At 38.6% G+C, this 18,358-nt stretch overlaps 1 protein-coding gene across 1 annotated transcript in view; it reads right to left on the bottom strand.

Annotated features, from left to right (window-relative positions):
• Positions 1-18,358, bottom strand: part of ITFG1 (integrin alpha FG-GAP repeat containing 1) — a 343,036-nt gene that overhangs the window by 64,312 nt on the left and 260,366 nt on the right. The gene's annotated exons all lie outside the window — the stretch shown is intronic.

The raw sequence follows: 18,358 nt of genomic DNA, 5'->3' as shown, positions 1-18,358 counted from the left end.
TTTAAAAAATCAGTTCTCAGCATGTCTTTATTATGAGTCTTAAAGCTGCAGTTCACTTCTCACCATGGGCCAGTCACTTTGATATTTAAAGACAAGGTCTAGAAATCCAGATTCGATTCCTCCACACAGTAGTTCTCAATCTGTGGTGCAAGGACTCTTGGAGGTCCCAAAACCCCACTATAAAAAGTGTGGATAATCAGCAGTGACACTAAACTATGGTTATTCAGACTTGGGTATTTCAACTTAGCCAACATTTTCTTGAAAATAACAAAGTGAGTCTGTCACTTTTAGGAAAATGACTGGCAGTATTTGTGGCTAATGATAAAATTTGAGCTTCTAAAGGAAAATTGAAATTTTAGAAGACTTGTATTCACCACTGTGAGTCTGACATATTAAAAACTTAAAACCTTTTCTGATGAGATCAGCAGTGATATTAACAAGTGTGATTTAAAAAAATTATATAATGAAATACGTTAATATTGGGAAGATCTGCATAACTCGGTACACCAATATTTTCCAAATAATCCAAAGCATGATGTTACTAAACCATGCATGGGCAAAAGAACATTCAAAGTAAAGCTACATCAATGGATTTTAAAGTAATAGAGTAGGGGAGAATCATTTTGGGAATGGGACAGTAGGACCTCAAAAATCTTCATAAAAGCAATGAGAACACTGGCAAAAAAAATTGTCAAAGAAACTTTTTCAGGACTCTGGAAATCAAGAGAAGGTTTGCAAGAATCTGAGGAATATCTCTTCAAGAAAAGAACTGAATATCAGTAAGAATAATACACTTTGCTGCCTTTTAATTTGCCTTACTCCTATAACCTTTACTCTAGCTCTGAAGTAGCCTTGAAAACCAACAGCTCTGCAACTAAGTCAGCTGTGAAAATGAAAAGCCTAGCAGCTAATGGATGGTCTGGCAGAACAGGCTGGGAGCCCCAAAGCCCCATCCCCAGAGAACTGTCACTATTTGATGTGTCTGGCAGCTTCCTGACAAGCTCTAGTCTCAGTATTTATCTTTATTTGGCAAGATTGAGAGCTTGTTCTGTGTGGACAGCCTTATCAAACTGGAACATTTGTTAAAAACAATCACTAGCAATTGTTTATTTGTTATCAGTTTGGGCTAATGAGAGGTTGAACAAATCTTAAAAGGAAAAATATGAACGAGATGTTCAAAGATGGGCTTTGAAAAACTCTGACACATTACTGGAGATCTGGAAGGCCACACACATGTGCAACACTGTTTCCAGCCAAAAGACCCGAAAAGGCCATAATTTCTCATCTCATGTCTCATTAAGGAAACATCTATCCAATCACATCTGACCATTAGGCTAACTTGAGTAGGGACTTCGATGGCTACACACAATAGAGAATAAAGATTTTAAAGTATTAGTCCAGGAAAATTACTGAAAAAAATAGCAGCAACAACAACAAACCCAGGGGAGAAATTTCCAGGATTAACATGTTATTATTATAAAATGTCTGGTTTTTAACAAAAAATTATGACACAAACAGGAAAGTTTGGTTCATACATAGGGAAAAAAAGGGGTCAATAGAAACTGTCCCCAAGGAAGCCTAGATATTTGACTTACTAGGCAGAGATTCTAAATCAGCTATTATAAATGTGTTCAAAGAACTAAAGGAAATCATGTCTAAAGATTCGAAGGGAATTATGAAAACAGTGTTTCACCAAAATAGAGTATCAATAAAGAGATAGAAATCACACACAGAAAAAACAAATTCTAGGGGTGCCTGGGTGGCTCAGTCATTAAGCATCTGCCTTCGGCTCAGGTCATGATCCCCAGGTCCTGTTTCGAGCCCTGCATTGGGCTCCTTCCTCCATGGGAAGCCTTCTTCTCCCTCTCCCACTCACCCTGCTTGTGTTCCCTCTTTTGCTGTGTCTCTCTCTGTCAAATAAATAAAATCTTTAAAAAAACCCCCAAATTCTAGAGTACAGTAACTGAAATGAAAAATTCACTAGAGAGGCTCAACAACAGATTTAAATTGGCAGAAGAAAGAATCAACAAAACTGAAGGTATGTCAATTCGGATTATCCAGTTTGAGGAAAAGAAAGATGAAGAAGGAACATTAAAAAAAAAAAAAAAAAAGAACAGAGCCTCAGTGACATATGAAGCACCCAAGAACACCAAGAATAATAGGAGTCCCAGAGGAGAGGAGAGAGAGAAACTGGCAAAAAGAATGTGAAGCAATAATGGTTGAAACTGCCTGAATTAAACAAATTAACTGCACATACAAAAGCTCAACAAACTCCAAATAGGATGAACTTGAAGAGATCTACACCAGGATACATCATAGTCAAACCTCACCAAACACATCATAGTCACACTGCTGAAAGTCAAAAAATTTTAAATGCAGCAAGAGAGAACCCATTATATACAAGGGATTCTAGATAAGATAACAGCTGATTTCTCATCAGAAATCAGGAGGCCAGAAGGCAGGAGGATGATATATTCAAAATGTGAAAGAAAAACACTGCCAGCCAAGAATGAAAAGGGCCCCAGCAAAACATATCCTTCAAGAATGAAAGGGAAATTAACACACTGTGAAGTAAAAACTGAGAGAATTGGTCATTAACACACCTAGCGGGAAATACTAAAGGGAGTTCTTCTGGCTAAACTGAAAGTCCACTAGACAGTAACTCAAATCCACAAAAACAAAAAGTACTAGTAAAGGTAACTATAAGTAAATAAACACAACGGCATAAATATATATTTCTTTGGTAGCTTTTTTCCCTATCTAATCTAAAACATGCATAAAACAATAATTAAAAAACCATGTTGTCAGGAACATAATAAATGAAGATGTAATTTGTATGACAACAGAAGTGCAAAAGAAGAGGGTGTAAACTGATGTATATGGGAGTATAGTTTTTTTTTATGCTACTGACATTAGGGTGGTATTGAACTAGACTGTTTCTAAGATAGAAACTAATTCTGAGAGAAACCACTAAGAAAATAACTTGAAAAAATAGAGTATAAGAGGGGCCCCTGGGTGGGGTGGGGGCAGAGTAAGATGGCAGAGGAGTAGGAGACCTTGATTTCGTCTGGTCTCAGGAATTCAGCTGGATAGGGATCAAACCATTTTGAACACCTACAAACTCAACAGGAGATCGAAGGAAAGAATAGCAACAACTCTCTGAACAGAAAAGTGACCACTTTCTGGAAGGTAAGATGTGGGGAGAAGTAAATCCGAGGCGGATATCAGGAGGATAGACAGCGGGGGAGGGGGCCTCCGTTGGCCACTTCTGGCAAGTGATAGAGCCACGGAGCACAAAATCGGAACTTTTAGAAGTCTGCTCCGCTGAGAGACGTTGCTCCAGTGGCTAAGAGGGGGGTGAAACCCTTGCTGGGACAGTGTGGTCTCAGGACCCTCGGGGTCACAGAAAGACCGGGGGTGTCTGAGTGCAGCAGAGCTCCCAGATATCAGAGCAGGGAAGCCGGCTGCAGAGACGGAGCCGAGGCTTGGGCTCTCAGCTCGGGGTTGTCATAAACTGTGATCCGCAGCACAGTCGGGCCCCTGCTCCTCCAGCAGGGACCCAACAAGCGGCAGATCCGGGGAGACTCCCCTTCTTCCCCCAGGAGGAGTGGCGCGGGAGTGCACCACAGGGATCTGCTGGGTTTGGAGACTCCACACCGAGTCGGGTGCCAGAGATAGAAACACTCGGTCACAGGCCGGGTGAGCACGGAATGAAGCCAGAGACTGGGGAGACGGGTGATTGACTGCTTTTCTCTGGGGGCTCACTGAGGAGTGGGGCCCTGAGTTCTCGGCTCCTCTGGGATGGAGACTGGGAGGCCGCCATTTTCACTCTCGGCCTCCAAAGCTATATGGAGAGCTTGCAGGGAACAAAAGCCCTGGAGAGCAACCCCGAACAGATTACTTAGCCTGGACCGGCAAGGGCGGGGCAATTCTGCCTCCGGCAAAGACATTTGGGAACCATGGCAACAGTCCCCTCCCCCAGAATATCCGCGAGAACAGCCAGCCAAGACCAAGTTTACCGATCAATGAGAATGGCAGAACTCCAGTGCTAGGGGAATAATGCACATAGAATCCATGGCTTTTTTTACCATGATTCTTTAGTCTTTCAAAGTTAATTTTTTTTTAAAGATTTTATTTATTTATTTGAGAGAGAGAGAATGAGAGAGAGCACATGAGAGAGGGGAAGGTCAGAGGGAGAAGCAGACTCCCTGCCGAGCAGGAAGCCCGATGTGGGACTTGATCCAGGGACTCCAGGATCATGACCTGAGCCGAAGACAGTCGCTTAACCAACTGAGCCACCCAGGCGCCCCTCAAAGTTAATTTTTTTAACGTTTTTTTTTGTGTGTGAATTTTTCTTTTTTCCTTTTTCAACCAACATCTTATCAATCCCTTTTTTAAAAAACATTTTTATTTTTCATCTTTAGAGTCATATTCTATCCCTTCATAGTAGTTACCGTTATTTTTGGCATATATACATATAAGTTGTTCTCTCTTTAAAATTTTGAGATAGTTTCTTCTAACAGATCAAAATATATCATAAATCTCAAGTGTATGGTTTTGTTCTTCTCTCCTGCCTGATAACATTCTCTCCCTTTTTTTCTTAAATCCTCTTCTTTCTTTTTTCAAACAGCTTCTTATCACTTCCTTTTATAAAATTTTTTATAATTTTCATCTTTACAGTCATATTCCATCCCTTCATCATATCAACCCTTATTTTTGTACATACATAAGTTTTTCTTTCTTTAAAATTTTGGGAGGCACTTTCTTCTAACAGACCAAAATACACCCAAAATCTAGTGTGTGGCACTGATCTATGCACCAGCCTGATGATATTTGATCATATTCTGTTTTTTTTGTTTTGTTTTGTTCTGTTTTTGTTTGTCTTTATCTTTTTCCTTTTCTTTTCTTTTCCTTTATTCTTTCTTTCCCTTTCTTATCCCCCGGCTTCAGGTCTTTTCTGATTTGTTTAGAGTATATCTTCTGGGGACGTTGTTATCCTGTTAGCATTTTGTTCTCTCATTCATCTATTCTCCTCTGGACAAAATGACAAGATGGAAAAAATCACCTCAACAAAAAGAACAAGAGGTAGTACTGACTGCCAGGGACCTACTCAATACGGACAATAGTACGATGTCGGATCTAGAGTTCAGAATCATGACTTTAAAGATACTAGGTGGGCTTGAAAAAAGCATGGAAGTTATTAGAGGAACCCTTTCTGGAGAAATAAAAGAACTAAAATCTAGGGCGCCTGGGTGGCTCAGTTGGTTAAGCGACTGCCTTCGGCTCAGGTCATGATCCTGGAGTCCCAGGATCGAGTCCCATATCGGGCTCCTTGCTCAGCAGGGGGTCTGCTTCTTCCTCTGACCCTCCCCCCTCTCATGTGCTCTCTCTCTCTCAAATAAATAAAATATTAAAAAAAAAAAAGAACTAAAATCTAACCAAGTCGAAATCAAAAAGGCTATTAATGAGGCGCAATAAAAAATAGGGGCGCTAACTGCTAGGATAAATGAGGCAGAAGAGAGAATCAGTGATATAGAAGACCAAATGATGGAAAATACAGAAGCTCAGAAAAAGAGAGATAAACAACTACTGGATCAGGAGGGCAGAATTCGAGAGATAAGCAATACCATAAGATGAAACAACATTAGAATAATTGGGATCCCAGAAGAAGAAGAAAGAGAGAGAAAGGCAGAAGGTATATTGGAGCAAATTATAGCAGAGAACTTCCCTAATTTGGGGAAGGAAACAGGCATCAAAATCCAGGAAGCACAGACAACCCCTCTCAAAATCAATAAACATAGGTCAACACCCTGACATCTAATAGTAAAACTTACGAGTATCAAAGACAAAGAGAAAATTCTGAAAGCAGCTCAGGAGAAGAGATCTGTAACCTACAATGGTAGAAACATTAGATTGGCAACAGACCTATCCACAGAGACCTGGCAGGCCAGAAAGGACTGGCATGATATATTCAGAGTACTAAATGAGAAAAATATGCAGCCAAGAATATTATATCCAGCTAGGCTGTCATTGAAAATAGAAGGAGAGATAAGAAGCTTCCAGGACAAACAAAAACTAAAGAAATTTGCAAACACAAAACCAGCCCTACAAGAAATATTGAAAGGGGTCCTCTAAGTGAAGAGAGAGCCTAAAAGTAACATAGACCAGAAAGGAACACAGACAATATACAGTAACAGTCACCTTCCAGGCAATACAATGGCACTAAATTCCTATCTTTCAATAGTTACCCTGAATGTAAATGGGCTAAATGCCCCAATCAAAAGACATAGGCTATCAGACTGTATTAAAAAACAAGACCCATCGATATGCTGTCTGCAAAAGACTCATTTTAGACCCAAGGACATCCCCAGATTCAAAGTGAGGGGGTGGAAAACCATTTACCATGCTAATGGACACCAAAAGAAAGCTGGGGTGGCAATCCTTATATCAGACAAATTAGATTTTAAACCAAAGACTGTAATAAGAGATGAGGAAGGACACTATATCCTACTTAAAGGGTCTATCCAACAAGAAGATCTAACAATTGTAAAGATCTATACCCCTAACATGGGAGCACCCAATTATATAAGTCAATTAAGAACAAAAGCAAAGAAACACATCGACAACAATACAATAATAGTGGGGGACTTTAACACCCCCCTCACTGAAATGGACAGATCGTCTAAGCAAAAGATCAACAAGGAAATAAAGACTTTAAATGACACACTGGACCAAATGGACTTCACAGACATATTCAGAACATTCCAACAAAAAGCAACGGAATACACATTCTTCTCTAGTGCCCATGGAACATTTTCCAGAATCGATCACATCCTAGGTCACAAATCAGGTCTCAACCGGTACCAAAAGATTGGGATCATTCCCTGCCTATTTTCAGACTACAGTGCTTTGAAACTAGAACTCAATCACAAGAGGAAAGTTGGAAAGAACTCAAATACATGGAGGCTAAAGAGCATCCTACTGAAGAATGAATGGGTCAACCAGGAAATTAAATAATTAAAAAAATTCATGGAAACCAATGAAAATGAAAACACAACAGTTCAAAATCTTTGGGAGGCAGCAAAGGCAGTCCTAAGAGGAAAGTATATAGCAATACAAGCCTTTCTCAAGAGACAAGAAAGGTCTCAAGTATACAACCTAACCCTACACCTAAAGGAGCTGGAGAAAGAACAGCAAAGAAAGCCTAAACCCAGCAGGAGAAGAGAAATAATAAAGATCAGAGTAGAAATAAATGAAACAGAAACCAAAAGAACAGTAGAACAGATCAACGAAACTAGGAGCTGGTTCTTTGAAAGAATTAACAAGATTGATAAACCCCTGGCCAGACTTATCAAAGAGAGAAGAGAAATGACCCAAATCAACAAAATCATGAATGAAAGAGGAGAGATCACAACCAACACCAAAGAAATACAAATAATTATAAGAACATATTATGAGCAACTCTATGCCAGCAAATTCGATAACCTGGAAGAAATGGATGCATTCCTAGAGATGTATCAACTACCAAAACTGAACCAGGAAGAAACAGAAAACCTGAACAGACCTATAACCACTAAGGAAATTGAAGCAGTCATCAAAAATCTCCCAAAAAACAAAAGCCCAGGGTCAGATGGTTTCCCAGGGGAATTCTACCAAACATTTAAAGAAGAATTAATACCTTTTCTTCTGAAACTGTTCCAAAAAATAGAAATGGAAGGAAAACTTCCAAACTCGTTTTATCAGACCACCATTCCCTCGAACCCAAAACCAGACAAAGACCCCATCAAAAAGGAGAATTACAGACCAATATCCCTGATGAACATGGATGCAAAAATTCTCACCAAAATACTAGCCAATAGGATCCAACAGTACATTAAAAGGATTATTCACCACGACCAAGTGGGATTTATGCCTGGGCTGCAAGGTTGTTTCAATATCCGCAAATCAATCAACGTGATACACTACATTAACAAAAGAAAGAACACGAATCATATGATCCTCTCAATAGATGCAGAAAAAGCATTTGACAAGTACAGCATCCTTTCTTGATCAAAACTCTTCAGAGTATAGGGATAGAGGGTACATACCTCAATATCATAAAAGCCATCTATGAAAAACCTACAGCAAATATCATTTTCAATGGGGAAAAACTGAGAGCTTTCCCCCTAAGGTCAGGAACATGGCAGGGATGTCCACTATCGCCACTGCTATTCAACATAGTATTGGAAATCCTATCCACAGCAATCAGACAACAAAAAGAAATCAAAGGCATCCAAATCGGCAAAGAAGTCAAACTCTCACTCTTTGCAGATGAGATGATACTTTATGTGGAAAACCCAAAAGACTCCACTCCAAAACTGCTAGAACTCATACAGGAATTCAGTAAAGTGGCAGGATATAAAACCAATGCACAGAAGTCAGTGGCATTCCTATACACCAACAACAAGACAGAAGAAAGAGAAATTAAGGAGTCGATCCCATTTACAATTACACCCAGAACCATAAGATACCTAGGAATAAATCTAACCAAAGAGGCAAAGGATCTGTACTCAGAAAAGTATAAAATACTCATGAAATAAATTGAGGAAGACACAAAGAAATGGAAAAACGTTCCATGCTCATGGATTGGAAGAACAAATACTGTGAAGATGTCAATGCTACCTAGAGCAATCTACACATTCAATGCAATCCCCATCAAAATACCATCCACTTTTTTCAAAGAAACGGAACAAATCATCCTAAAATTTGTAAGGAACCAGAAAAGACCCCGAATAGCCAGAGGAATGTTGAAAAAGAAAAGCAAAGCTGGTGGCATCACAATTCCGGACTTCCAGCTCTATTACAAAGCTGTCACATCAAGGCAGTATGGTACTGGCACAAAAACAGACACATCGATCAATGGAACAGAATAGAGAGCCCAGAAATGGACCCTCAACTCTATGGTCAACTAATCTTTGACAAAGCAGGAAAGAATGTCCAATGGAAAAAAGACAGTCTCTTTAACAAATGGTGTTGGGAAAATTGGACAGTCAGTCACACCAGTCAGAATGGCTCAAATTAACAAGTCAGGAAACGACAGATGTTGGCGGGGATGCAGCAAAAGGGGAACCCTCCTACACTGTTGGTGGGAATGCAAGCTGGTGCAACCACTCTGGAAAACAGTATGGAGGTTCATCAAAAAGGTGAAAATAGAGCTATCATATGACCCAGCAATTGTGCTACTGGGTATTTACCCCAAAGGTACAAATGTAGGGATCTGAAGGGGTACGTGCACTCCGCTGTTTATAGCAGCAATGTCCACAATAGCCAAACTGTGGAAAGAGCCAAGATGTCCATCGTCAGATAAATGGCTAAAGAAGATGTGGTATATATATACAATGGAACATTATGCAGCCATCAAAAGGAATGAGATCTTGCCATTTGCAACGACGTGGATGGAACTGGAGGGTGTTATGCTGAGCGAAATAAGTCAATCAGAGAAAGACATGTATCACATTACCTCACTGATATGAGGAATTCTTAATCTCAGGAAACAAACTGAGGGTTGCTGGCGTCAGGGGTGGGGTGGGAGGGATGGGTGGCTGGGTGATAGACACTGGGGAGGGTATGTGCTATGGTGAGCACTGTGAATTGTGCAAGACTGTTGAATCACAGATCTGTACCTCTGAAACAAATAATGCAATACATGTTAAGAAAAAAAAAAAAGAAGATAGCAGGAGGGAAAGAATGAAGGGGGGAAATCGGAGGGGGAGATGAACCATGAGAGACGATGGACTCTGAAAAACAAACTGAGGGTTCTAGAGGGGAGGGGTGTGGTAGGATGGGTCAGCCTGGTGATGGGTATTAAAGAGGGCATGTTCTGCATGGAGCACTGGGTGTTATGCATAAAGAATGAATCATGGAACACTACATCAAAAACTAATGATGTAATGTATGGTGGTTAACATAATAATAAAAAAAGTTAAAAAAAAAAGAGGGGTGCCTAGGTGGCTCAGTCGTTAAGCATCTTCCTTCGTCCTCGGTCGTGAGCCCCGGGTCCTGGGATGGAGCCCTGCATCGGGCTCCCTGCTCAGCAGGAAGTCTGCTTCTTCCTCTCTCACTCCCCCTGCTTGTGTTCCCTCTTTTGCTATCTCTGTCAAATAAATAAAAAAAATCTTAAAAAAACATAGAGCATAAGAAAGAAGGGAATTAAGATCCTATCCTAGAAAACATGTAACACAAAAGAAAGCAATAATGGTGGAACAGAGGAAAGAAAAAAGACGTAAGACAGAGAAAAAAATAGCAGACAGAAATCCTCCCTTATCAATAATTATATTAAATGTAAATGGATTAAAACAGTGCTATCACATAGCAGAAATTAGCAGAATGCATAGAACAATATGATTTTACTATATGCTGTCTATAAAAGACATGCTTTAAATTCAAAGACAACAAATAGGTTGAAAGTAAAAGCATGGAAAAGATATACCATTAAAATAGCAACCAAATGACAGCTGGAGTGGCCATACTAATATTGGACAAAAATTGTTATATACTCTTTAAGACAAAAATTGTTACTAGAGACAAAAAGGACATTTTATAATGATAAAAGGGTCAATCCATCAAGAAAACATAAGAATTATAAATGCACCTAAGAAGAGAGTCCCAAAATATATGAAGAATTGAGGGGAGAAAGAAATAATTCAACAATAATGGTTGGATACTATTATAATTATTAATATACCAGTTTCATTAATGTATAGAATACAAAATGAAACATTCCTGTTTTCTACTACACATTTGTGAGAGGTTAAACTTTTTTCATGTATTTCAACCAAGCAATAAAAAACTGAATGCAAAAAGGGACAGAAGAATCTTCTGTCTTCTATTATCCCAGATATTAGAGATTTGAAAAAAAATGTAAAGCAATGCCACTCTTCACTAATTTTTTAATTTGGAAAATACATTTTCTCATAAAATATAGGTATATTAACATATAATGGGTTTATTTTCATTTTTAAAGGAATTAATTAAAAACATTAACAAGTATTTGTTTTAATTTCAAATAGAGTAATATTGATAATAACTCAAAGAAAAACTCTTCGGGGTCCTCAGACCAAGAAGTTTGAGAACCACTGCCTTATACTATATAAATAATGAGTAATTAAAATCCTACTTTGCCTTCCTCAGTTGAAATGATATGACTGATAACCTCTGCCTATAAGTCTTTTTGGTGTCTTACTCCATGTTACACGTTTCAGAGGTTTTTTTTTTTTTTTTTTCCCCTACGATAGTGCCATTTAGCATTTGTATGAATGTTCAGTACAAAATGTACTAAAAATGATCATGCTTACACTGACTGCCAAGACATCTGGAGTAACTTTTACCTTGTGTCTCTTCTAATACAGTAGAGGTGCTAGGAGTATTGCTATATCTTTTACATACTGGGTTATATTAATGCTGGTCCAAAGAAAATCTCAATTTTGGGGAGTGCTTATTTGTTTTATAATGGAATTTTCAATTTAAAAGGATTAAGAATTTCTGAAATAATGCCACTAGTTCACAAAAGAATTTATGCACACATCTTAAATTCCTTTTTTTTTTTTTTAAGTTTTTTATTTATTTATTTGACAGAGAGAGACACAGTGAGAGAGGGAACACAAGCAGGGACAGTGGGAGAGGGAGACCAGACTTCCCGCTGAGCAGGGAGCCCGATGCGGGGCTCGATCCCAGAACCCTGGGATCATGACCTGAACCTAAGGCAAACACTTAATGATTGAGCCACCCAGGTGCCCCCACATCTTAAATTCTTTTTTTTTTTTTTTAAAGATTTTATTTATTTGACAGAGACAGAGACAGCGAGAGCAGGAACACAAGCAGGGGGAGTGGGAGAGGGAGAAGCAGGCCTCCCGCCGAGCAGGGAGCCCGATGTGGGGCTCGATCCCAGGACCCCGAGATCATGACCTGAGCCGAAGGCAGTCGCTTAACCAACTGAGCCACCCAGGCGCCCGCACATCTTAAATTCTTTATGTGAAACCTGAAAAGCTGATCTGCCAGGAGTCCAAACTATGGGAATATTAATCAGCAACGATGATAACACAAATGTGAGTTTCATGTTAATTTCTTTCTCACACATCCCCTGCAATAGATTTTTGTTGTGCTATGGACTGAATGTCTCCACCCAAAATTTCTATGTTGAAGCCTCAACCCCTAATGTGATTATATTTGGAAGGTAATTAGGTTAGACAGGTCATGAAAGGTGGAACCCTCGAGACACCAAAGAGCTTGTTCTTGCTCTGTCTCCATGTGCTTGAACCTAGGAAAAGCCATATAAGACCAAGCAAGAAGGTGACCCCTGGCAAGCCAAGAAGAGAGCCTTCATCAGAACCTGACCATATTGGTGAGCAAAATTATTTTGATTAAAGCCAGAAATATTTATCAAGTTCTTTACTGTATTATAGGATTCTAAAGCTACATGAATAATTCATTTGCAAGAATGTATGTTGTTTTTTTTTTTTTTAAAGATTTTATTTATTTGACAGAGAGAGACACAGTGAGAGAGAGAACACAAGCAGGGGGAGTGGGAGAAGGAGAAGCAGGCTTCCCGCAGAGCAGGGAGCCCGATGCGGGGCTTGATCCCAGGACCCTGAGATCATGACCTGAGCCGAAGGCAGACGCTTAACGACTGAGCCACCCAGGCGCCCCAAGAATGTATGTTTGAAATGAAATTCTACTTCTGAGTGTACATAATTACTGTGTAAGACAAAGTTGGCCTATAGTAAATCCCTTTCTAAAAGTCCAGTGCTGTGGTTCTCAAACTTTAGAAAGCATTGGAATCACCTGCAGTGACTGTTAAAATACAGATTCACTGGCTACACCCCAGATGTTCTTATGTCATATGTCTGGGTGAGGCCTGGGAATGTGCATTTCTTAAAATTGGAAAGATGCTGATGCCAGGAGTTTGGGGACCCCTCATTAAGACCCCCTGATCTACTGGGACTACATTTTGTACACCTTTTTGTACACATTTGCAGACATAGTGTACATTTTGTACACTACCAATAAAAATTGGTAGCTTGTCAGAGTATTTAGTGTAACCTAAACCTTTGTCTAATGATTGGATTTGATTGAATACAAGAGAATAAAACCATTGATTCAGTTGGATGCAGAAAAAACAATGTTAGAAACACTCCTTTCAACTGCTTGTAGTGGTGCAGAAAATTTTCTTGTTTTGGTTTGTTTTTTTTTTTTTTTTAGTAGCAATGCACCTTTCTTAACCAATACAAATTTTGCAAAGGAGGAAAATGAGGGTTCACAGACTTGAAAGGCAGTTGAAGATTCAAGTTGGGAATCATTAAGCTTTCTGAATTGTGTGATATAATCTGCAGTGTTTAGATTTACTTTAAATTATTTAGCTCTAAAAAGTATGATCTGAAAATATTTATTGTGTAAGTGCTTTCACATGGCGTATACTATTATGATATTAGCATACTTATTTTTCATCTGTAACTATAAAATAAAATAGCATGACCTTTTCCCCTTTTTAAAAATTTTTTTTATTTTTATTTTTTTTAAACTTTTTAAAATTTTTTTTAATTTTTAAATTTTTTTTAATTTTTATTTTTTTTTAAAAAGATTTTATTTATTTATTTGAGAGAGAGAGAATGAGAGAGAGCGAGTACATGAGAGGGGGGAGGGTCAGAGGGAGAAGCAGACTCCCTGCCGAGCAGGGAGCCCGATGCGGGACTCGATCCAGGGACTCCAGGATCATGACCTGAGCCGAAGGCAGTCGCTTAACCAACTGAGCAACCCAGGCGCCCTCAACTTTTTTTTTTAAAGATTTTATTTATTCATTTGAGACACAGAGATACAGAGAGAGAGAGAGAGAGAGAGAGAGCATGAGCAGGGAGAGAGACAGAGGGAGAGGGAGAAGCAGGCTCCCCACTGAGCAGGGAGCCCGATGCGGGGCTCGATCCCAGGATGCTGGGATCATGACCTGAGCCGAAGGCAGATGCTTAACCATCTGAGCCACCCAGGCGCCCCTGACCTTTTCCTCTTAAGGGCAAACTTAAGGCTGTCTATCAGATAGGTATATAATGAAGTGTAGGATCTTGTTGGAATATGTGTGGGAGTAGAATTCCCTTGACAAACACAGAAGCAAGTGTAATACATCAGCAAATATGGATTATTTCAGCATTAAATAACCTTTATTAAATTTGCAAGCAAATTTTATTTTGCAAGTGATTTAAATTCAGAGAAAGAGAATAATCATGGAGAGGGGAGCACTTTTACCTTGAGCAATAAATACAGAGTATTTCAGATGAAAGAATCCTGTAGTTTATGCTGTGTTACAAAAGACGTTTAAGATTACTTGAAGGGAACATCTCCAAAAAGGCAAATATTTGATTAAATGGATATTTAGGGTGCTAGCTTAAAAAGTTTAGGTGGTCAGAACACTTAGCAAATCAGAGAAAGATGGAAGTATCTTTTACTTTCTATTGTTGTTATTCTACCCCAGGAGTCTGCAAACTTTTCAATTATGTTGAACATAATTTTTATGAAATTCTAATGTTTAGAATGTTTTCTGTATACATGGGATAAGTAATAGGTACTTACTATACATGGGAATACTTTTTTTTTCAAGATTTTATTTATTTGTCAGAGAGAGACACAGCAAGAGAGGGAACACAAGCAGGGGGAGTGGGAGAGGGAGAAGCAGGAGCAGGCTTCCCGCTGAGCAGGGAGCCCGATGCGGGGCTCTATCCCAGGACCCTGAGATCATGACCTGAGCCAAAGGCAGAATCTTAATGACTGAGCCACCCAGGCGCCCTACATGGGAATATTTTTAACAATATATAAAGTAAGCAATCTCTTTTAACTTCCTATATTAAGTGAATAATTATGGAGTTCTTCACCATTTCATGAGTTTCTTCCTTTTTACAGTGAGACATCTAAGTTCCTGAGTTGAACAGAAAAAAGCCTAGGTTTTTGTGTTTTTTTTCCCGTGGTTTTTAAGTGGTGGAAGCAGGCTGAGTCAGGGTGTAGGAATGGATCTGGTGATGCTTTTGTGGGTCTTTGAATTTCATTTGAATTTTCGAGATACACTTTTGTGGGTCTTTGTGTTTCATTTGAATTTTTGAGACACACTTTTGAGGATGTAACCTGTGGTTAAGTGGTACAATAATCTTAGTTGTCTAAGTGCAAAGAGTTCTTCCTCAATGAAATGAAATGCATACTAGATTTTTTATAAAATGAACTGTTTTCTCTTTCAATTTTTTTCCCCTACAGAATGCATACTGAAGGTCAACATTCCCCACTACACATTCCCATGGAGACCTAATATCCAGGATTAGCAAGAATACAGTGTATTAAATGTCTTTTTTTCGAGTTGCCTACTTTCTTCAAAGACACTCCTGATTTGTTTTTGCTATGGACATTTGATTTCCTAAATAATCCAAATCCATTCTCCTCTCTCATGCTTTTACCCCATCTGCCCCTCTCCCATCCCCCATTTTTAACTACCTAAACTAGGTATGTTCTTCTAGTTATAAGGGCTCTGAACACTGGGTACTTTACTTTGAAGTGCTCATCATTCTTGTAATTCTTCATATGTCCTGGGATTGTGAATTCCATGAAGTTGGACACAATTTCTGATTTGTTCACTGCTACCTGCCCATGTTTTATAGCAGAACCTGGATCATGAAGGAGGGATGTGGTTTTATAATGCAGGTCACAAGAACTTACCTCTTAGTAGCCTCAGGGCCTAGAGTTCATGTCAACAGCAGGCACTAAATAAATGACGGTTGGTACCTTTGCACATACTATTTTCCTCTAACTGGACTACCCTCCTTCTGCTTCTGTACCTACTTAAAATCCTAGTCCTTCAAGACTCAAGTCACAGTCACCATGGAAGATTCTACAGGTCGTCCATTTTACCACTCCAGGGGTTGCCACTGACATAGACTGTGATGTGAATGATAGTCTCTGGAGTTGTGCAATATAAAGGCCCCTCCCAACTCAAATGTTTCCTTCTACTAGCATGCTTTGCTGGATATAGACTGTGATCTCCATAAAGGCACTGATTTTTGTCTCATCTAGCACCTAGAACATAGCAAAAAGTGAATAAATATTTATTGAATACATGAATGACCTCCTCAGTCATAAAGAATCATTTGTCCTCTATGTCTTACACCTGTCCTTCCTTCCAGTTTGGCAATTTTTTGTGTGTGGAATGATGTTTATAAGTGCCTCATGATTATGACCCAGTTCCCAGTGATTCTGAACCTTCTCCTTTTTTATACTGGAATGTGAGGGTTTTAGAGAGCCTGTAATTATAAGATTGAAGGCATTATGCCACATCCACACACAGGCAGATCAACTCTCCAAAGAAATTTCTGGAAATTGGGGTGCATGGGTGGCTTAGTTAGTTAAACTTCTGATTGTTGATTTTGGCTTAGGTCATGATCTCAGGGTTGTGAGATTGCGCCCTGCATCGGGCTCTGTGCTGGGTGTGGAACCTGCTTAAGGTTCTCTCTCTCTCCCTTTCCTTCTGCCCCTCTTCCCACTTCCTCACTAAAAAAAAAAAAAAAATCTGGAAATTGTGCACAACCATGTTTTAATGTGGCCTGGAAATTTCACCTCAGGGTGTGGTACATGCAGTTTTGGTCACAAACCATGGTTTCTGAGTACTGTTTTGAAAGTGAAGGCTCTAGAAACTTGGATAGGAAGCATGAATAAGCCCTAATGGAGGACAGTTACACTCAGAGGCTGCCAGCCCAGCCCCAAACATAAGGTACGCCACGAGGCATTGATGGTTTCACTTGTTTGAAAGGGTGGTGTCCCATGTTTTGAGGAGTTGGGGGGAGGGAGGGACTGTGTCATAAGCTTGGGTGACCAAACTTTATATTTTCAGCAGAGATATCTGAGATATGTGATTTTATGTTCTGTGTATTTTGGGGTCTCAGTTCATACAAGAGAATTTATTCTCTTGCATTCACTTTTACATCAGTCTCAGTTTTCGTTTTTATTTTTAAGGCAGAAACATTTTTGTGGAAAACATTTCATAAATTGATTTAATAAATTTTGGTAGGAAAAAATTAAGACATTAGCTATTCCTATGGAATGCTGAGTCCTGTACCCCATCTAGTAAGTTCACTTTCTGTGTGAAAATCTTAGTACAAATCTCTCACATTGTCCTATCTTTCCTTTTAAATGTCATGTATGATATTTGTTTGAAAGAATTCAGAGAAGTTAAATTAAGAAATAATAGTGATCTTTCAATTTTTCCATACTCCCAGTAATCAAGGACTATATTTGGGTCATTTTTCTTGTTCTAGAATGTGTCATATTGATGCAATGCAGTTTGGGTGTTGTATTATACAGATTCTTTTAAACTAACTGTCCTCTGTATGCCTGTTGACTTATAAAAATCAGGGTTAGAATACATCTTTTTTCTTCATAGATTATCTTTTTCAGTAGCCTAGACAAATCTTGGGGTTTTTATGTCGGTGTGAAGTACCTGATTATCTAAGGATTTGTTTCAAGGTTTTGGTTTCTACAATGGAGACCAAGTACATTCGTCATTGGCTCTGGATGGCAAAACTGGAAGAACTTGTAAGACGTATTATGTTAGATGAAAATCAGTATTAGGCTTAATTATGCACTAAAATTTATGATTCTAAAGTATTAGAAAAATAGCTGACTTACAGTATGGTCTTTATTTTTCTTAAAGGCAATTTTTTGTTTACCTTGTTTGTGTTTTGTATAAACATGGATATTTTTATAAACACAGATATTTATAAACATGGATATCTTCATTAGTGTTAATTGTATTGCCCAATTTAGTTCAATATTGAATTTTTTGTATTGTTTCTTACTCATTTCTTCAAGACATTAAATTCCAGAAATTATTTTCTTAAATTTTGGTTATTTTCCTGTTAAAGCTGCAAGGTATTTTCCCTTTGTAAAGGACTATAAAAAGACATTAAATGCAGGAAATGTTTATGTCATTTTTTTTCTATCCTTGGTACAGGAAACATGATATTACCACTGTCAGGTGTAATAAGATAAAGGCAAATACTTAGAATTAAAGGTAGAATGATATTTAAAAAAATATCAAATAAATCTGTTGTGATCACTAAATATTTGTTGTAGCAAAGGCTGGTGTCTTTTAAGATGGGGAGGTAAAACAGTATCAATTCAGATAATTCGCTTAATCAAAATAAAGGCAAAAGAGAAACATACGTGGCTTATACTTTCTTAAACTATTCCTACACAGAACAAATAAAAGCCTGAGAATATTTCTGATTGAAAAGATGAAAAAAATGTTAAAGACATCTTGTTCTGCTACATATATTATCAAACTGTTTGTAGTAACAAC

This window comes from Mirounga leonina, unplaced genomic scaffold, assembly GCF_011800145.1.
Source record: "Mirounga leonina isolate KUSES-001 unplaced genomic scaffold, KU_Mleo_1.0 Mir_180, whole genome shotgun sequence".
NCBI classification, from domain to species: Eukaryota; Metazoa; Chordata; class Mammalia; order Carnivora; family Phocidae; genus Mirounga; species Mirounga leonina.
The sequence above is the reverse complement of the archived record's forward strand: the minus strand, read 5'-3'. Positions and strand labels throughout refer to the sequence as shown.